Here is an 18,642-nt window from a genome sequence, read left to right on the forward strand (position 1 = left end):
CCTCTGTGATCATTTTTACTTCTCTCATTATCTTATTTTTATCCTCCTTTTTGTTTTCCTGCCTTTCTTCATTTGAGAATGCTCTCTTTTGAGCACCTCATAATTTATTTTCCATTTCTGAGTGGATTTTCTCTTTTTCTTCACTTTTTTTCACGAATTAACTCTTGCTCCATTTCTTCCCTTTTTTGTATATTTCTGTTCATAGTTTTCAGATTTTGGATAGTAGTTTTCTTTTTTAAATTACAAATAAATGTTTGAGAACATTTGGTTCCATTTAGAGCATCGTGTCACAATTTTCTTCTGCTTTATAGTGTTTTTGGAAGGATTTTAATCAGATGAAATGTTTTGATTTGCATATTCTGTTTTCTTTCTTTCTTTTTTTGGTGAGAAAGATTGGCCCTGAGCTAACATCTGTTGCCAATCTTCCTCTTTTGTTTTTTTTTTCCCTCCCCAAAACCCCAGCACGTAGTTGTATATCCTAGTTGTAGGTCATTCTATTTCCTCTTTGTAAGATGCTGCCTCAGCATGGCTTGATGAGTAGTGTGCAGGTCCATGTCCAGGATCCAAACCAGTGAACCCCGGGCTGCTGAAGCAGAGCACGCGAACTTAACCACTCAGTCATCGGACTGGCCTCTGTTTTCTTATTACACTGGCTTTGACTAGATTTGTTCTGGTTTCTCTTATTTTCAGGCATTTTATAGACAGTTCCTAATTTATACCATCCTCTTCTGTCAGTATAGTGTAGTGTAGTTTTTCAAAGGACGACGTTGTGATGGTGGTTGGGAAGTGGAGCAGTTGGCATGTCTTGTGATTCTCTTTTATTTATGCAGAACCCTAACTTCCTCCTCTTATTTACTTTTCCTTCACTTCTACATATCAGAAGAGTAATTCCTCCCTCTCAATTTATCTTTTGTTTTCTTCCAGAAGTAATGCTTATTCAAGACTGCCACCTCAAGTTTTGCTGAATTCTCTGTCACTGGTGCTGTCATCCACCAAGTTCCAGATTTGTTTTTACTGTAAGAGGTTAGTGTTGGACTTTCTCTTTGTGCAGTGACTTAGTCTGTTTTATCCATGTCCCATGCAGTGTCTTAAGTCTACCTTCCCACTACTCTCTACACACTGCAGTGGCAGCAGGAAATGTAGTAGCATCTCTTGGATTTTAGTGTTTATTCTCTACTGAAAAGTAATTTGAAGCATTCTCTGTCTCCTGGGACATATGTGCATTATTTGTTCTTTTTGATCGTGTGATTTTGGGGAGGATGTGTGAAGAGATTTAGATTCAGCCAGCTGCCGTTATCCTAGTATCGATCAGAATTTCTGTGAATATCTTCTTGTGAAAAAAGCTCTCACACGTATAATATCAACACGTATAGAAAATTGGGCAAAGTCAAGTTACAAAGGAAAAAATTCCAATGGCTAATAAATATATGTAAAATATTCAATCTCACTAATGAACAAAAGCACAAATAAAAACTATGATTTCCTCACCTTTAGAATGAAAAATATCTATTTTTAAAAATTGTTAATATCTCCTCTTGACAAAGGAGTAGCAAACCTGACAGTCTCATGTACTGCTGATGGTAGTATAAGTTGGCACAACCTTTCTAGAGGACAATTTTTTGCAGAAACAGAAGACATTAAAGTGGTACATATTCTTCTATCTGGCTATTTCTCTTCGAGATATTTTTGTGCAGGAAACACTTATCAATCTACTAATAATATAAATCAGTTATGTAGCAGATAACATTTTTGATTTATAAAAATCTGTTTCCAATCTAAATAGCCATTTACAGAGGCATGTCCAACATTAAAAATTTTGTGAATCTGTGTTTGCTGACATGAAAATAAATTTCTATGATTCTACTGTTAAGTACAAAACAGGATTATGTATTAATTTTATGTTTAAGTAAATGTTTTAAAATTTACTCACAAATACATATACAGAAAAACATCTGGAAGGAAATATACCAAAATTATAACTGTGGTTGTGATCTTGGTATGGTGGATTATGGGTTATTTTTTTTTCTTTCTAAATACTTTTCTGAGTCATTTTCCTGTTAAAAAACATTTGGCATATATTACTTCTGCATCAAAAATTATATTCATTAAAAAATTTTGCTGAATGTCTTGAGACCATCACCAAATTATGCTGATCCAATTGAAGAACAATCTCTGAGGGATGGCTCTCCATGCTCCATTTATCTTTGAAATTATGTTAAATGGATCCTTAAGGCAACTTCCCAACCTAATAAATCCCAGAAGATTTCTTGACACATTTAGGATTTAGGATTAATAGGATGTCTCCCCTTCTTCCCCACTTTTCTTTCTCTTATTATGTGAGCCAGCTTGTTGACTGCAGATATTGCTAGACAGTGGCTGCAAGCACAGCAATGTAATTCATCAACACTAGTACGTCTGGAATGTACCAGAAGTAACACAGTGCTTACTTGATAGTAAATAATAATCTGCCAAATCTACCTCCCCAAAAGAAATATCATCTGCTGTGACTGTATAGGCCAAGAGTTTTCTCTTTCCAGTTTAAAAAATATGAGTCAACTAAACTCAACATTAACAAAAATTGCTTTGTCTTTCAATTAGCACATGGAAAAGTCGAGGGTGCTATTAGATTCTTCATTCTCCTTTGTGGCTTCTTCCCTCTCCCATTGCGGACTAGAAGGAGATCTGCGGTCCAGTGGCCCTAACATGATGTGAGACTTGGGACAAAGCTCTTAAGTTCTCTGGCTATGTTTTTTTAAAATGATACACTGGATAGGAGGTGGGTGAGTAGATCTTTTAGATTTCCTAGCTACTCTAATGTTCTGTGAGTCAATGAATCTCCTTTATTTATCAATCTAAATCCTGTAATACTGGCAATTATATGTTTGATTTTGATTTCCTTTACTTCATCTGTGTGGGACTTAAGGCTGGTAAGCATAAATTCTTTAAAAATTACTTCTTAATGCACACTCAATTATTAGAGTATTAGAGTACATTAAGGTTTTTAAAAAACGCTTTCAAAATTGTTTTAGTGTCATTTCATATTTGCAAAAGAGTGAAAGTTCCCTTCATCAGGTGGAAGCAAGGACAGAACGTGTGCTAATTTCTTGCCCTGATAATTCCTGCTAAGGTGCAGTGTGTGGGCACAGCCCACTGTCTGTCTAATTTACCACTGTGGGAGAGGGGGCATGAAGCAGAAGGTGGTTTTCATGGTGGACAGCCTCTTTTCTAGAAATACATCCCCATTATCAGGTTGGAAAGGAAATGTTGGACACAATTTAAAAAAATAATAACTGTCAGCTTACGTATTGATTCTTTCTAGTTATTGTTATACACAAGCATTTGTACAAAAGTTTTGTGTTCCGTTTAATTATGCCAGTTCCTTCCCTGCGATCCTCAGAGAAGTCATCTGACCTCTTGAAGTTTTAGTTGTCCATTAAATTTGTGCATTAAACAAAATGATCTCAGATACCTTCTTGCACTAAAATTCTTTATTTATATGTCAAAACCAATGATATTGGTAAGAAGGATTTATACCTTTGTTCTTATTGCATATATTCATTGTAGGAGAATTAGAAAATAGAGATAAGGAGAGAAAGAAAATGCATAATTTTACCACCTAATGATAACCACTGTTAATGTTTTGGGTGTAATCTTTTTTCTATGGATGTTTGTTTCCCAATGGAACTTATAATATACCATACATGTTCTTATACAACCTGCTTCTTATTTAATAACATATCAAAAATAGCTCTGCATATCATTTAATAACTGTGACACTTTACATTTTTTTGTACATATGGATTGCAAGACAACAGACATTTTAAATATTTATTTTATCTACCTCCTGAAAAAAACCTGTGAAACTGAATTCCTTCACTTATATTACTACCTTTTTTATTGAGTTATTATTTATAGACAGTAAAATTCACCCTTTTTAGTGCACAGTTTTGGAAAAAGCATATAGTCATGGAACAATCAGAAAAATCAAGCCATAGAGCAATTCTATCAGCGCCAAAAGTTCTGTCATGCCCCTTTGTCGTCAACTCGCTCTTGACCCCCAGGTCCTGACAACCACTGATCGTTTTTCTGTCCCTGTAGTTTCACCCCTTCCAGAATGTCGCAGAGTCCGCAGTCTTCTGAGGCTGGCTGCTTTCACTCAGCGCAATGCAGTCACCATGTTGCTGTGGGGACCAGTACTGTGTTCCTTTTGCTGCTGAGTCTTGTTCCATCACTGGGACGCACCATGGTTTGCTGACCCATTTGCCAGTCAAATGACATTGGACTTGTTTCCAGTTTTTGATGATGATGAATAAAGCCACCAGAAACATTTGTGTTCATATTTTTGTTTGAACATATATTTTCATTTCTTTTTTCACCCAGGAGAGGGTTGCCCAATCATATAGAATATGTATGAGCAACTGTCTAAGAAACTGCCAAACTGTTTTCCAAAGTGGGTGAACCATTTTTTGTTTATAGCAGCAATGCATGAAAGTTCTAATTGTTCTGCATCTATGTCAGCTCTTAGTATTGTCAGGGTTTTTTTAAAAAGCCAATCTAATAGCTGTGTAGTGGTATCTCATTATGGTTTTAATTTGCATTTACCCAGTGACTAATGATGTTGTATGTCTTTGAATGTGCTTATTTGATATTTGTATATCTTCTTTGGTGAAGTGTTTAAATCTTTAGCCCAATTTTTAAATTGGGTTGTTTGTTTTCTTATTATTGCTTTTTGAGGGTTCTACATATATTTTGCATTCAAGACCTTTACCAGATATGTATTTTGGAAATTTTTTTATCAGTCTGTGGCTTGTTTTTTCATTTTATTTACAAGTCTTTTGACTAGCAAAAGCTTTCAATTTTGATGAAATTCAATTTATCAACTTTTTCTTTTGTGTATCATGTTTTTTGTGTCAGTCTAAGAAATCACAGCCTAACCCAAGGTCATAAGATTTTCTCCAATGTTTTCTTCCAGAGATTTATAGTTTTATTTTTTACATTTAGGTCTAGGGCCCATTTTAGGTTAATTTTTATATATGGTGTGAAGTATCAGTCAAGGTTCATTCTTTTGCATATAGATGTCCAATTGTTCCAGCACCATTTGTTGAAATGACTATCCTTTCTCCACTGAAGTGCCTTTGCAACATTACGTTATGATAAATCACATAAATCAGTAATTTGCATATACTGCCAAATGCCAGTTCGTAGGCTCTTATGGCTGGATCTGTTTTATTGTCCCCATGTGTAACTAAGATGACAAACTATGCTTGAAGATGATCAGTGCTTCTTAGAGCAGATTGAATTTTAACATTTTTCTCCAGTGTATCAGCAAACAGCTTCCATTCTATTTTGTGAGCAGACCCACCTAGAAGTCCTGGCCTCCATTAGGAAAAAAAAATAGTACTCTAACTTTGGGTGAATTTACTTTAAAGCTTTTCGTAATTTTAAAACCAAAACTAGAAGAAATTCCCAATTTATAGTTTTTTGAAATTTAGAATGCATTTTTGCATAGAAATAGTGTTTGCAAATGATGGTTCCATACCTAGGCTATCCCACAAATATTTGATTCAGCCATCATGACGAAGAAATACCACACATTTACAAGGAGAAGACCCTGAAAGTAGATGGAGGCTTGTGGAGATTTGGATGGGAACTTATTTAAAAGATTTTAGTGTGTTATGTGTCATTATATCTCAATTTAAAAAATGGTATTTTCTATTTGATCTTATATTTTAATCACATTGCGAGAAATATCAGAATAGCACAAAATGAGGAGCTTCCCAAGCTGTGTTCCCTCACGAAGTCTGCTTCTACAGAGCTTTGGAAGAGACTTCACTAAAAGATTTTAAGTATTACAGACACTTCAGCAGAACCAGTTAGCCTCAAAAGTATGACTTTCTCTGTTTTTGATTCAATAGCATCATTATTTTATGCATTACTCCTGATGGCATCAAAATGAGTGATATTCATTAACCAGATATTGTGTGGCAGGTAGGCATTCGGGCTTTTCTTAAGTTATTTTAGTTAATCTCATTCCTATAACAACTCTTTGCAGTAGATAATTCATCTCCATTTTATCGATCTGAAAACTGAGATTTAGAAAGGTTATGTAATATGCTTAAGGTCTCACAATTAACAAATGATGAATCTGGAATTCAAATCTAGTTCTGTCTCACTCCAGAGCCCGCTATCCCCATACGTTAGGTTGACTTTTCATCTAGTAAAATAAACGATGAATGGGAGAGACATCTGTCAAAGAGAGAAAGAGGAGGGGAAGAAAGGGAGTTAAAGGGGATGAATGGATATGAACAAAAGAGATTATTTAACGTAGAATTGAATGACCTGTGTGTGATGAGTTAAAAGAGGTGACTATGTTCTGCCCAAAAAATCCTTGAAGAAGAGAATAGGACAGGGCAAAGACAAGGGACACTCAATAAATGAGTTCCTCTCTCTGACCACTAGATGACACCATTGACAGAAAACACCGTGGTTGCTGTGGTGATGGTGGCTGCGGTGGGGAGCTTGAGGCAGGGAAGGGGGGAGAAGGACTCTGAAGAAGCCTGTAGGAAAAAGCGGCAGTCCATCTCCGTAATGAACACCCAAAGTCACGTCACTCCCGTGGAGGATGCTTCATTGAGAAAGGAGTGCAGGATATGGCCTTGGCAGGTGTCACTTTTGATCTAAATGTGAGTCATTGATATTTCTGATGAACACCAAGTAGGGAGGCAGTGTAAGTGAAGGAATTAAGAACATGGAATCTGATGCTTGGCTTTGTAGGTCTGGAGGCTGACTCTGCCTCTGCTAGTTGTGTTTTATCAGGCAAGTCACTTAGCCTTTCTGAGCCTCAGTTTCCTTCTCTGTCATGTGGGTATAATGACATCGACCTCAAAGACATGTTGTGAAGATTAAAGGAAATAATAGAGGTAAAACTTAGGATAGTGCCTTCCTCCAAGGTCTTGCTGAATGCTATCATTGTTATTATTTTCAGTAGGTAGAATCTCTAAAAAAGTAACAGCTAAATTAAAAGCAAAAGTTAATGAGTTGACACAGTTCCAAAACACCACGAAAGAGGCTTTTTACTTCAGACAACAGAATTTCTTTTTTGTTGTTGAGTGTAAAAAAAGGTTGTAAGCTTCAGCAAGCCCTGCAATTTAGTCTCTTATATGCCTTTTAATTTCTTAACAGAAAAAAGTATCCTTGCATATTTTGCTAATAAATCATGTAAACATAATATTCATGGTCAACTCTAGGCACAATTTCAAGCTGATAAAATGCATCTTTGAGGCTTTCTCAGCTCTCACTTCCATATTGATGCCCTTCGTTCTGTCTTTCGCTCCTCTCTCCTACCCTGACCTGCCCTCTCTCTCAACTTTCCAGTGACCTGATTTTGCTCATTAGCGCCCTCAGGCAGTGTACAAAATACCCAGTGCTTTTCCTCTCGTGTTTTCCCTATCCCAAAGTTGCAAAATTACTTTTTCCTTGTTCTCCTCATTCCCCATAAAATTCCAGTTCAGTCAATCCCTCTGTCTTTGGAGATCAAAAGTTAGATTTGACTAATTAATAATAAGCTGAGAATGAATGAATATTGTTTTCTTTTTTAGAGGATGGCACCTGAGCTAACATCTGTTGCCAATCTTCCCTTTTTTTTCTTCTTATTCTCCCCAAAGCCCCCCAGTCCATATTTGTATATTCTAGCTGTTGGTCCTTCTGGCTGTGCTGTGTGGGATGCCGCCTCAGCATGGCTTGATGAGTGGTGCTAGGTCTGTGCCCCGGATCCGAACCAGCAAAACCCTGGGCCACTGAAGCGGAGCACGGGAACTTAACCACTGGGCCACAGGGCTGGCCCCTGAATGTGTATTCTTACCATCCTCTGGAATGTTTGTATCTTGTAAAGATCTTCTTAACAGAGATGAATCTGTAGTTGATGGTGTTTTGACCCATTTGAGAAAGTTAAATGAAGAATTCTGAGCTCTGTGGAGGGGAGTGTAGGAACGGAGGGTCTTCCTGAAATCACAGCACTTAGATGACCACCAAACAAATACAGATTATTGAAAATCACCAAAAACTCAGAGATTTTCATTTATTTAATACTTTAAAATTTTTTTCTTCGACTTTTAACCAATGTTGCTTGCACTTAAGAAAATGAATTCTCTTTAATCTCTTTTTATTTCATCATTTTACATTTTTCAACACTATTAATGTGGCAGAGGGCCCTGGTTACTTTCCAATAGTCATCTTTTTTCCTTCCATAATAGTAAGACGATTAATTTTATGGCCACCAGAATAAAGAGCACATTCCCCAGCCTCCCTTGCAGCTAGCGGTGCTATGTGTTTACATTTTGGACGCTAGGATGCAAGCAAGAATGTTGTTTGAAACTTATGGAAATATTCTTAAAGGAAAGGCCTACCCATCCTTTCCCTTTTCTCCTTCCAGTTGGCTGGAAGGTAGATATAAATACAGGAACTCATCAGCATCTTGGAACAAGCCACTGAAGTCCATCCCCTGGGGGTGACACAACAGGAATTGGGAAGGAGCCAGGGTCCCTAATGAATAAATCTAATTGCTGTACCAGCTTTGAACTGCTGATCTCTGGAACTTTGACATAATAGAGAACTTTGCGTGTTTAAGCTACTGTTAATTTGTATTTTTGTCACGTGCAGCTGAATTTAATTCTAGCTACATATAGCTAGTAGAAAGTTATAGCTGAACTAGATAACCAGCTCATGGATAATTGTGAGATCATGAAAGTATAGCTCAAATTCACTGAGACAATTAGGTGATATTTTTTGCAGTTAATATTTGTCATACACAGCCTTAACCTCTTAGCAGTGGCATCTCTTACTCTGATGATCTAGACCAGACTGGCACCAATCAACAGAACTTTCTGAGACGATGGAATGTTCTAGATCCAGATTATCTCTGTGGAAGCCACTCGTCACACCTGGCTGTTGAACGCTTGAAGTGGGGCTTTTGTGAGTGAAAAGCTGAATTTTGAATTTTATTTATTTTTAATTAATTTAAACTTGAGTAGCTACATGTAGCTTGTGGCTTCTGAATTGAATAGGACAGCTCTGACTTTGTGAGTTTGATGCATCCACAACGCATCCACAATTTTCCTTGATTTGAGCTACATTTTAAGAAAAAAAATTGAATAGTGAAAATGATCAATGGATTGGTGAAGCCAGTTCAGCTAACTGAAGTGAGCTCTTGGAAAGGTAGAGTAAGAATGGAAGGAAGGTTAAAACACCCCCTCTTGCCTCCACAATAAGCATAAGTCCAAATACAATGACTTAACTATATCACTCTAGAATCTTTTAGTGTCTTAAAGCATGGAAGGTTGAAATACAGATTTGGATCTTTCATAGCAGCCCTCAGAAGCCAAAGGTGGCATGTGGTAGATGTGTTCCTTGTCTACCTCCACAAGGTTGACGCTTGAACCTGTGCTGTTGTCTCAATGGCCCCACTGATTTCCAGACTGATTCTCTCATTTCCAGTGACTAACAAGGCCTGTTTCTCATATCTCAGGTGTTCACTGAGATGACCAGGTCCTGCGCCCAGGTGGCACAGTATGAGCATGGCTATGCGTTCTGGAACTCTTTTCATTCCAGTCTCCTTGTATTCGGTTATAAAACTGTAGATAGCTAAAACAAATATCCTTTGCTGGTGGCTTAACTGTCACGTGTTCTGTCAATAGCCCTCAGAGCCTGGGCTGGTATTAGTAAGGTGGACCCTGCTTATTTTCTAACTCTGCACTACAGTCAGAAGATTTGCGATGGCTGGTGAGGAGGAGCCAGGTATTTTGACTTTTGTATGTATATCAGGGAACCTACCTTTAAAGACTGCTGTTATATTTAGAAAAGAATGCTGGAATTTCAAAAGAGCCTCATTAAAAAACCACATCTATTTTATATATAAATATACACACACAGTGTTGTGCTGGATGTTGTAATTTCCTGAGCAGGTGGGTTTTCTGGTTTATGAATTATTCAGTGAGGGGTCTCCTTGACTCTCTGCTTGAATTCTAGAGATTAATACTTGACAGATAAAAGGGAAGCATACATTATTTTCCAAAGGTGAAAAAAGGAAGTTCTGCATTGATGTTTTTTCTTATGCATATGCTTTCCCATAGAATCCAAGATGGATGTGGAGCTCAGGGCAGGCTGTCTTTGTGACTGCAGGGAAGGTACCATCATCAGGAAAATTTCCGTTCCTTTTGTGGGCTCAGAGAATTTTGGTGCCATTCAGACTTAGGATCAAATCCTGCCTCCGCCACTTACCAGCTGTGTGATCTTTGGCAGTTGTTTAACTTCTTGGTTGACTCATCTATGAAGTGTAGGTGATAATAGCTCCTGCTTCATAGGGTCATTGTGTGATTTAAGTGTGATAATGTAATTTACTGTGGCAAGTATGGTTCCTGCAACACAGTAAGTGTTCAATAAATGGCACAGGTACCATCATTGTCCTATCTCCAATCAGTGAACAAATACATTGTCACTCTTTTCATCAAGAAGCATTAAAGAAAGCACATATTCTTATTCCAAGGATACATAATCACTGACATAAACCCCTAAAAACATAAAGAATCTATGTGCACTACGTTGTACTATAATTCACATCAGGTCTTGATTGAGTTGGGAAATGTTGGTGACGCTCAGTTAGAAAACCATTTCACAGGAGAAAGCCAGGGCTGAAGGGTCAAAGGGGCGTTTGCTGTTTTGAAGGAAGACAAAACAGGTCAAACGCATTGATAAATACTAGGACTATGCAATAATTCATTCTCCTCCTGAATATGAAATAAAATCCAGCTTAACTGAATAAGGATGTGCAAAAATCTGAACTCGTGCCTCTAAGCAGGGTGAGAGGAAAGCTTGCCCAGAAGAGGAGTAGTGCCACCCCAAGCCCTGGGAAGCGGCGACCGTGGAGGCAGAATTCTCAACTGGGACCTGGAGAACTATGGAAAAGAGTCGGCACAGAGTGTCAGAGTAGGTTGAGCGTTAGTCCAGATACAGAATGAGTAAAAGGAGCTGAAGAGGAAGGAATCTAGCACAGGAGGATCCCAAATAAATGTTGGTTAAATGAAAGATTTGGGGTTGCCTAACTAGGTTAATGTTAATCAAAACTACCAAGGCCCTCCCACGCAAGAGCTTTAAATAAGGTAAATGATTATTTCTCTTTCATGTGAACAAAGTCTTGAGATACAGAATTCATGGATGCTTTAGTGGCTCATGAAGTTAGGGATCCAGTTCCTTTCAGTTTATTACTCCACCATCTGTAAGAAGTGGCCTTTGACCTCACAGTCCAAGATGGTGGCTAAAGTGCCAGCCCTCACAGTCATGTTCCAGACAGCAAGATGGGGGAAAGGAGAAGAGGCAAAGGGGACATGCCAGCTGTTCCTAAAGGAAATTTCTTGGAATCTGTCACATAACAGTTTTGCTTATATCTCACTGGCCAGAATTCATGCCCATGTGCACATTTAGCTATAAACGAGGCTGGGCAGTGAGGTCTGTAATTTTGTCAAGCAAAATCTGGATTTCTGTTATTAAAGAAAAAGAGGATAATGACTATTAGGCTGGGCAACTAGTATCTCTACCAGCACCTGTTCACTCTCACATCTTAACAGAATCTAGATTTTCCTCCATTGTGTGTTATGTAGCAGCCTGGAAGTGTGGGCAAGATTGACTTCACTTCAAGCCCCAGAGGTAGATTCTGATTGGCTAATGGTAGAGAAGTCTGACACCCCTGCTCTTTCCAAGCACTTGTGTTAATCATTTCCTACCTGCAAAAGAAGACAAATTTGCTAATTGTCTGACTGTGGAACTCATTCCACTGCCAAGACACTGAAATATGCATATTATAATATTATGTTGATTAAATACATGTTTATATAATATATGTAAATAATATGCAATATATATATTCTAGCCTTGACATTACCATTTAGTAGGATATGATATATATTCTGGGCTTGGGGCCAATGAGCATTGCTTCCCTTCTCCCTCTTTTCCAAATGGGATTTTTAAAGATTGCAGTTGTCTTCTTTTCTCTCCACCATTGTGTATTAAGTGTGTTGATGGAGGTTACTTTGCCTCTTAGCCATGTGTCACTGGGCCATGAGGGGTTGATGGAAGATTTGTCAGAGAGGTCTGACCATCAGCCACAGTTCCCGGGCTTGCAGCTGGATGCAGTGGCGACATGAAGTATGTGCTGTGCCCCACTGGGTGAGTTCCTTTACACAAGTGTGGACAGTTTCCAAAGTGCATGTATGGGAAGGTGAATTTGTATGCATTTGGGGAGCCAGAGGCGTAGACTGCGGAGGACATTCATTGATCGCCTTCTCAGCCCTCATCCCTCTTTTCTTCCTTCCTAACACTCTCCAGATTTTCATTTGGGGAACCAGCCCTTGGCCACTGTTTTGCAGCCATACAGAATGGAGTGGGTTGATCTGAGACCCTTCAGATAATCCCATGCCCTTGGCACAGTGATTGGATCAGGTAACCCAGGCGTGAGCCATTCAGTGCTCTTGTCGGTTCCTTAGCCTTGAGATAGGTTCAGGAGTGGTCTAACCAACACAAAGCTCAATAATTCTCACTCAATGATTTTGACACTGAGTCAAAATCTCCATCTCTCTTTCTTTTTCCCTCTTCCCTTCCACCTCTCCTCACCATGTCCTGGATATGAACAAGGAAGCTGGAACCTGAATTGCTACCAACAGCCATCTTTCAACCAGGAAAGGAGTCAGTCTAAGAAACATGCAGAGAAGAACAAATCTGAGAGAAGCAGAGCCAGAGTCCTGATCAAACCTTACCTGAAGCCCACATTACTGCTGGCCTTTTCACTTAGTCAACCAATAAATCCTTTTTACTGTTTGTCAATTTGACTTGGTTAGTCTGATACTTGCAGCCTAAACTAATACACGAACGGATGAAGAAATGAACCACTTATTATGCACAAGCTTGAGGTCAGGTTAAAATCAGGAGCTCGAACCAAATAGGAGGTCAAGAGTATAGAAATAGTCCCAGTACACCTTGAATAAGGAGCTCTACTTCAAACAGAAATCTTATATGTAACATCAGCAGAAGATAGTCTTCCCAGGGCTTGGACAGCACAGGTCTGAAAGCTCAAAGTGTGGCTGTGCTGCAAACTGCGGGGTGGGCCAGTGGGGAGCAGAGACTCCTCGAGGAAAGTCTTGCTATGAGGTTTATTCTCATGCTAGGGATACCTGGCTACTATTCAAAAGCCTTCAAAGACAGTGCTAAGAGAGTAAAGGAATAGTAAAAGAAGGAGAGATGATCAATCAGGAATCCTCAATCAGCATCAGAAAAGAAGTAGTAAAATCTTACAGTTAAGAGTATGGACTTGGTGGGCAGACCTGGTTTCAAATGCTGGCTCTGCTGCTTACTGTCAAGTTGTCTGACACGCTGAGCCTTATTGCCTCATCTGTAAAATGAGGGAAAATACTAACAACTTCTTTGAAGGTTGTTGCAAATATTAAATGTGACATTTTCTGTAAAGCCTGGAACATAGAAAGATTCAATTAGTGATGAATAGTTTTATTTGTTATTAATAGAACTAGGATTGTTCATATTGGTAGAACTTTTGAAAGGCTGTTTAAAAGTTGGGTGGCTGCAAGATTTTGTGACTTTAGCAGGAAGGCTGTCCTGGTGTAGAATGATCGTGTCATTTACCTTTCAGATTCTCTTGGTGATTTTTGTATCTCTCTTGCCAAACTTTGCGTAAGAGAGAAGCCATGCTTAGTTAGAGTAATTTCTAATTTCCACTTGACCCTAGAGTTGCCGTAGTTATTTCAGTGAAGTCACACTGGAGTTCTCTGGAGGGGAGATGGGAGCCGGGTCTGAAATTGCAATGCCTGGTACACAGTAGGTGCTCAATTAATGTTCTCTGAACTTTGGGGATGGAGAGTTGATTGTTTCCCATCAGACATGATCACTAAAGGATACTTTGGGAAGGGCCCTGAAAGATATAAATATGCCAGATTCTCTTCTTGTTTCTGCATTTTAACACCTTTGGGCACGGAATTCGTTTGTGTTCTGGAATGGGTCTAAACTTACCGTGAGAAAGATAAGTAAGTTGTCTGCAGCCTACCTCAACTAGAAATGGTTCTGCTCGTGGGGATGACCTCAAAGTTTCTCAGAGCTGAAGCCAGTAAGGAGGGCCCGCTTACTAGAAAGTTCTGCATTGTAGTTAGTTCACTCTGTGGCCTGAGGCAAGCCATTTAACCTCTTGGTGTCTGGATTTCCTCATCTGTGAGCCAGGGATAATAATACTTCCCTACTTCACAGGTGTGTTGGGGCATTAATTAATGTCTGTCTCGTGCTTGGGGATCTGTGATGAAAGGCAGGCATCATTATTGTCGGTTTGCTGCAGGCAAGACTAGATTATGGTCCTCCAGATGGGCTGCACATGGGAAGTGGTTTTAGCAAAAGATTTTCCCAAATGAAATACAGGCTTTGAGGTTGGGGCCACTTCAAAAGAAAAGGTGCCAGTGGAACTTCATCCTCTCCTCCTTGCCTTAGTTGGCTTGAGTTTTGCTATCACGTGGAGTTAGAAGTCAGCTTCCAACACTATATGTTAATTTATTGGACAAGTAACATTTAGCTAGTTTGTTTCCACCGTCTCTGCTATGCACAGACTTTTAAGGATCCCAATTAAGTAGGTGAGCCGGCTGTTGCTGAAAACGCTTAATTCCTTGTGAGGAGTGTTTAGTGTGTAGGAGCCATTTAGTGTGATAGACAAAGCCACTGTGTTTTACCAGCACCAGTGGACAAGGCAAATAGATAAGAGGTTTCAATCTTTCTGTTTTGTTTTGTTTGACTCCTTCCTCCGCCTCTCCGCTCTCTTAAAAATAGCCTTCTTCACAAAAGAGCCCTGGGTGTTCTTAAAAGCTTTTAAGGAGAAACATTTTGACAGGACTTCTGGGCAAAGAGACCAGTGTCTGGACAGTTAAGGGGGGACAGAAAGAAATCTCTCTTTTGAGTACTAGACAAGCTTTTGTTTTCCAAAAATTGGAAAAATCGATTCAATTAGACATTTGTCCAATTAAAGGGCAAAGATAACATTTCTTTCCCCATGAGAAGTGTATTTTCTCTTATAAATGCAGAAGAAAGCGAGATAAAATATTTTCTTAATATTATCAACCATGGTAATAGGAAAACAAATAGGAAGAATCTTGTTGGTTAATTCCTGCTGCTCAAAATCTGCCCCGGCAGAAACGCACGTGGTGGGAGCGCTGTTAATGCGTTTGATTCAGTTACAAAGTAAGCAGCACGTTCATTCAGCACATATTTACCTCTATGTATTCTAAGTGTCGGGCACTATTCTGGACGCTGGGAAATGATTGATGAGCAACACAGCAGCCCTTCTGTCGTGGAGCTTCTATTTCACCGGGGAAGACAGAATACACAAAGAAACAATTCTGAATGCCGAGGACTAACACGAGGGGATGCGGCAGAGTTCGGCGGGGATTCCGTTTGGAGGGCCAGAACGGCCTCTCGGGGAGGTGGCTTTAAGATAGTAAGGACTCACGGTGGGAGCAAAGTGGAAGATTTTAACGTTAGAAAATGACTTTGCTGTCCCGAAGAAGCCTTCAGTGGGGAAGGAATGCCGCTTGGGATTCCAGCACACCCCTCCAATGTGGCGTCCAATTGTTTCTTCTCTAGTTTGGATTCTTCCATTGTGTGCTGCATATAAAGGAAAGTGGATTGTGTTTGGAACCATCAAATTAGGACAGCTGGCTGGTGTTCTGGAAAGGACTGAGGAGCATATGAGGAGACCTGGTTGATCCTGGTTTTTTCAGTACTTTGCTGAGTTAGTCATCCACTCTCTAGACCTGTTTCCTTACCTAAAAGAAAAAAAGGAGGTTTTGGTGAGGTCCTTTTCAGCTCTATTTCTAGGAACAATATAGAAGCACGATTCAATTACTTTAAACCCTTGGTTGCTGGAAATCTACGAGGATGATAAAAGAAAGCAACAAAAAATTTGGAAAGTTCGCATATCAGTAGCTCAAAAAATTGAAGATAATTAGGCAGATAGCTGGATGCAAAAGCTAGATGTCTTGAGTATTTTTATAATGAGTCTTTATATCTCTTTGCTCTTTTAGAAAATGAGTTTTTAGAAATCTGCAGTAGAGAGTTTTCAAAAGATTGGAAAAGCAAATAATCATTACTACTGTAATGTTTGTGATTTTCATTACATTTGAGTTTTCCCTGATTTCAAAAACTGCCACAAATGAATAGACGTGAAATGTCTTAAAGTTTTGCAGCTAAGAATTCCATTTGCAACAAAAATTAGACTGTTAAAAGTAAATTCAGTGAGTAAATTTAGAAGGAATAATTTTTACTCTAATATCCCAAACTCTTTCAGAGGAATTAAGGCTTTTCTTCAACGATAATATCATAAACACAATTTTATGAGCAAATTAAATTATGCATTCTTTTGTCTATAAACTAGTAAAATGACACTAGCAATCTTAGCTTCCATGGTGTTCAACACTTTGCAACAACAGTTTCAGGTTTCTTCTTTTTCTTTGAGCCTCATAACTGCTTTGAAAGTAAATTGGATACAATTTATTATTCCCACTTCACATATGAGGAAAAAGAGGCTCAGGACTTGGGATTTTCCTGGATTTATATAGCTATTAATTTAAGCTAGAATCCGAGATCCTGAATCCTGTCTAATGCTCCAAGCATCCAAAAATGGGTGCTCACATAACCTGAGTTTCTCTTCTGTGTTTTGCTGGGGTTTTTTGTTTTTTGTTTTAATAAAGGACCCCAAAGTACTTCCAACAATTCCTGGCAGACTTTGAGACTGCTGTGTGGCACAGGACCTTATGAACAAGTTTGGGCAGCTACAGCGAATCTGCCAGTCATGTCCCTTCTGCTATCACCCTACTCCTTCAAGCCCTGCTGTCAGGCATGGCTGTCACTTCTGTCAGGCCACTCTTACTTGTTGCTGTGGTGAGATCTTAGTTGTGTTGGGGTGTTTCTTGTATTTTAGACAAAATCTAGGTGAGAATGGTGCATCTTATTCTGAATTCACTTTGAGGTATTGTGGCAATGCAAAACTGAGACAAAATCCTTTTTAAAAACATTCCTTCATGGAGTATAACATTTTAACAATTGGATTTTAGGAATCTGATTATGTTTTGCCTAAAATGCATCAATAAAGACTGTGTTCAGTGTGATAAGGAAGGAACAAAGAGCATAAGACTTTGTGCCACTCTCCAGGCCTTACATTCTCTGAGCACAAAATATTAAGGCTTTCAATTAGAATATAGTTGAATGATTATATGAAATATTTTGCTGTGCCATTTTGAGACACTGCTATAAGATCTGCTAAATACGTCTACAAGTCAAAGAGATTGAGGGAGGCAGAATAATCCACTTGAAGGCTGTGGAGAAAAGATGGAGGAAACGCAAGGGAATGAAAGAGTTGAGTTGAGAGAGAAGAACCAGGCATAATTTTGTTCAAAATTTTACTCTGTTAGCAGTAAATTAAAATAAGGTAGTGTTTTCTGATGACTCATAAGATAGATGTTGCATGAAAGGGTATTGGAATCAACAGGCACAAATAAGACAGCGAAACATGGAAGAATGATCTTAGGTAGTTTGTTCCACTTGCCTTTTATCTTTTACACCTGTGTTTGAATTCATCCAAACTTGCATAAATCCTTTACGCAGCTGTCGAAATCGCACCTGAACAAGGGCTGAAGTCTCAGATGGGCTAACATTTCATCATTCTGAATACTTAAACCCAAACAGGTTTAAACACTTTGCCAAACTCAAGGATAACGGGCTTCCCATTGATCTTTGCTCTGTCCACATGTTCTGTTGCGTGTGCCAAAATGCACACTGCAGACTGCACTGGATAGAATCCCATGATTTTTAGCTACAGAAAAGCTCAAAAATATGGTTTTAGGATGAACAGTCTTCTTTGAAATATATAGAGAAACACATATTTTGATATATATCATTAGATAAAGCCCAGTTGGTTGCTTGTACAAACCAGTCTACTGAATTGAATTTTTATTTTCTTGTAAACAAGTAGATAAATATAGTGTATTTCTGAAAAGAACTAATTAAGTTTCTGATATTTTCACTAGACTTCTTATGACTTCTATTCTGACTTCCCCAATCTTATCATTTTTAACTTGAGGTCTGTCATTAAAATTTTTAAAACTTGGGAAAGTGTACACTGGCATTGTAAAATATTCACACAGTACGGAAAGCTATAGGATGAAAAGTGGAAGGCCTCCTGTATTATCTTTCCCCCAAACTCCCCTCCTAGAGGTAACCCCTTTAACAGTTTTGTATATATCCTTTCAGATCTTTGGTAAAATGCATTACTTTCTGTGTGTGTATGTAATTATAAATAAACTCCATCATAACATAAATGCTGTTTTGCCACTGTCTTTTCCTTGAAGTAGCAGAACATGTTACTAATCTTTAAAAAATTTTCCTGACTAATGAGTGAAAGTTGGTATCTCTGGGTATAGGATTTGCTCTGGGTAAGAACTGGATGCATTTAAACTATTTTCTTCAAACTTAATTCTACACTCTCTGCCTCCTTGTTCACACTACCAAATATTGAGAGGCTTGATAAACATGGTACCATGAAGAAGCGAGTCT

At 38.6% G+C, this 18,642-nt stretch overlaps 1 long non-coding RNA gene across 1 annotated transcript in view; it reads left to right on the plus strand.

Annotated features, from left to right (window-relative positions):
* LOC139079400 (uncharacterized) overlaps window positions 1-18,642 on the plus strand; it is a 102,573-nt gene that overhangs the window by 56,616 nt on the left and 27,315 nt on the right. Inside the window, exon 2 of the long non-coding RNA XR_011533011.1 lies at window positions 925-1,023. This is a non-coding gene — a long non-coding RNA (uncharacterized lncRNA). The remainder of the gene's footprint in view (window positions 1-924; window positions 1,024-18,642) is intronic.

Source organism: Equus przewalskii, chromosome 25 (genome assembly GCF_037783145.1).
Source record: "Equus przewalskii isolate Varuska chromosome 25, EquPr2, whole genome shotgun sequence".
Classification (NCBI taxonomy): Eukaryota; Metazoa; Chordata; class Mammalia; order Perissodactyla; family Equidae; genus Equus; species Equus przewalskii.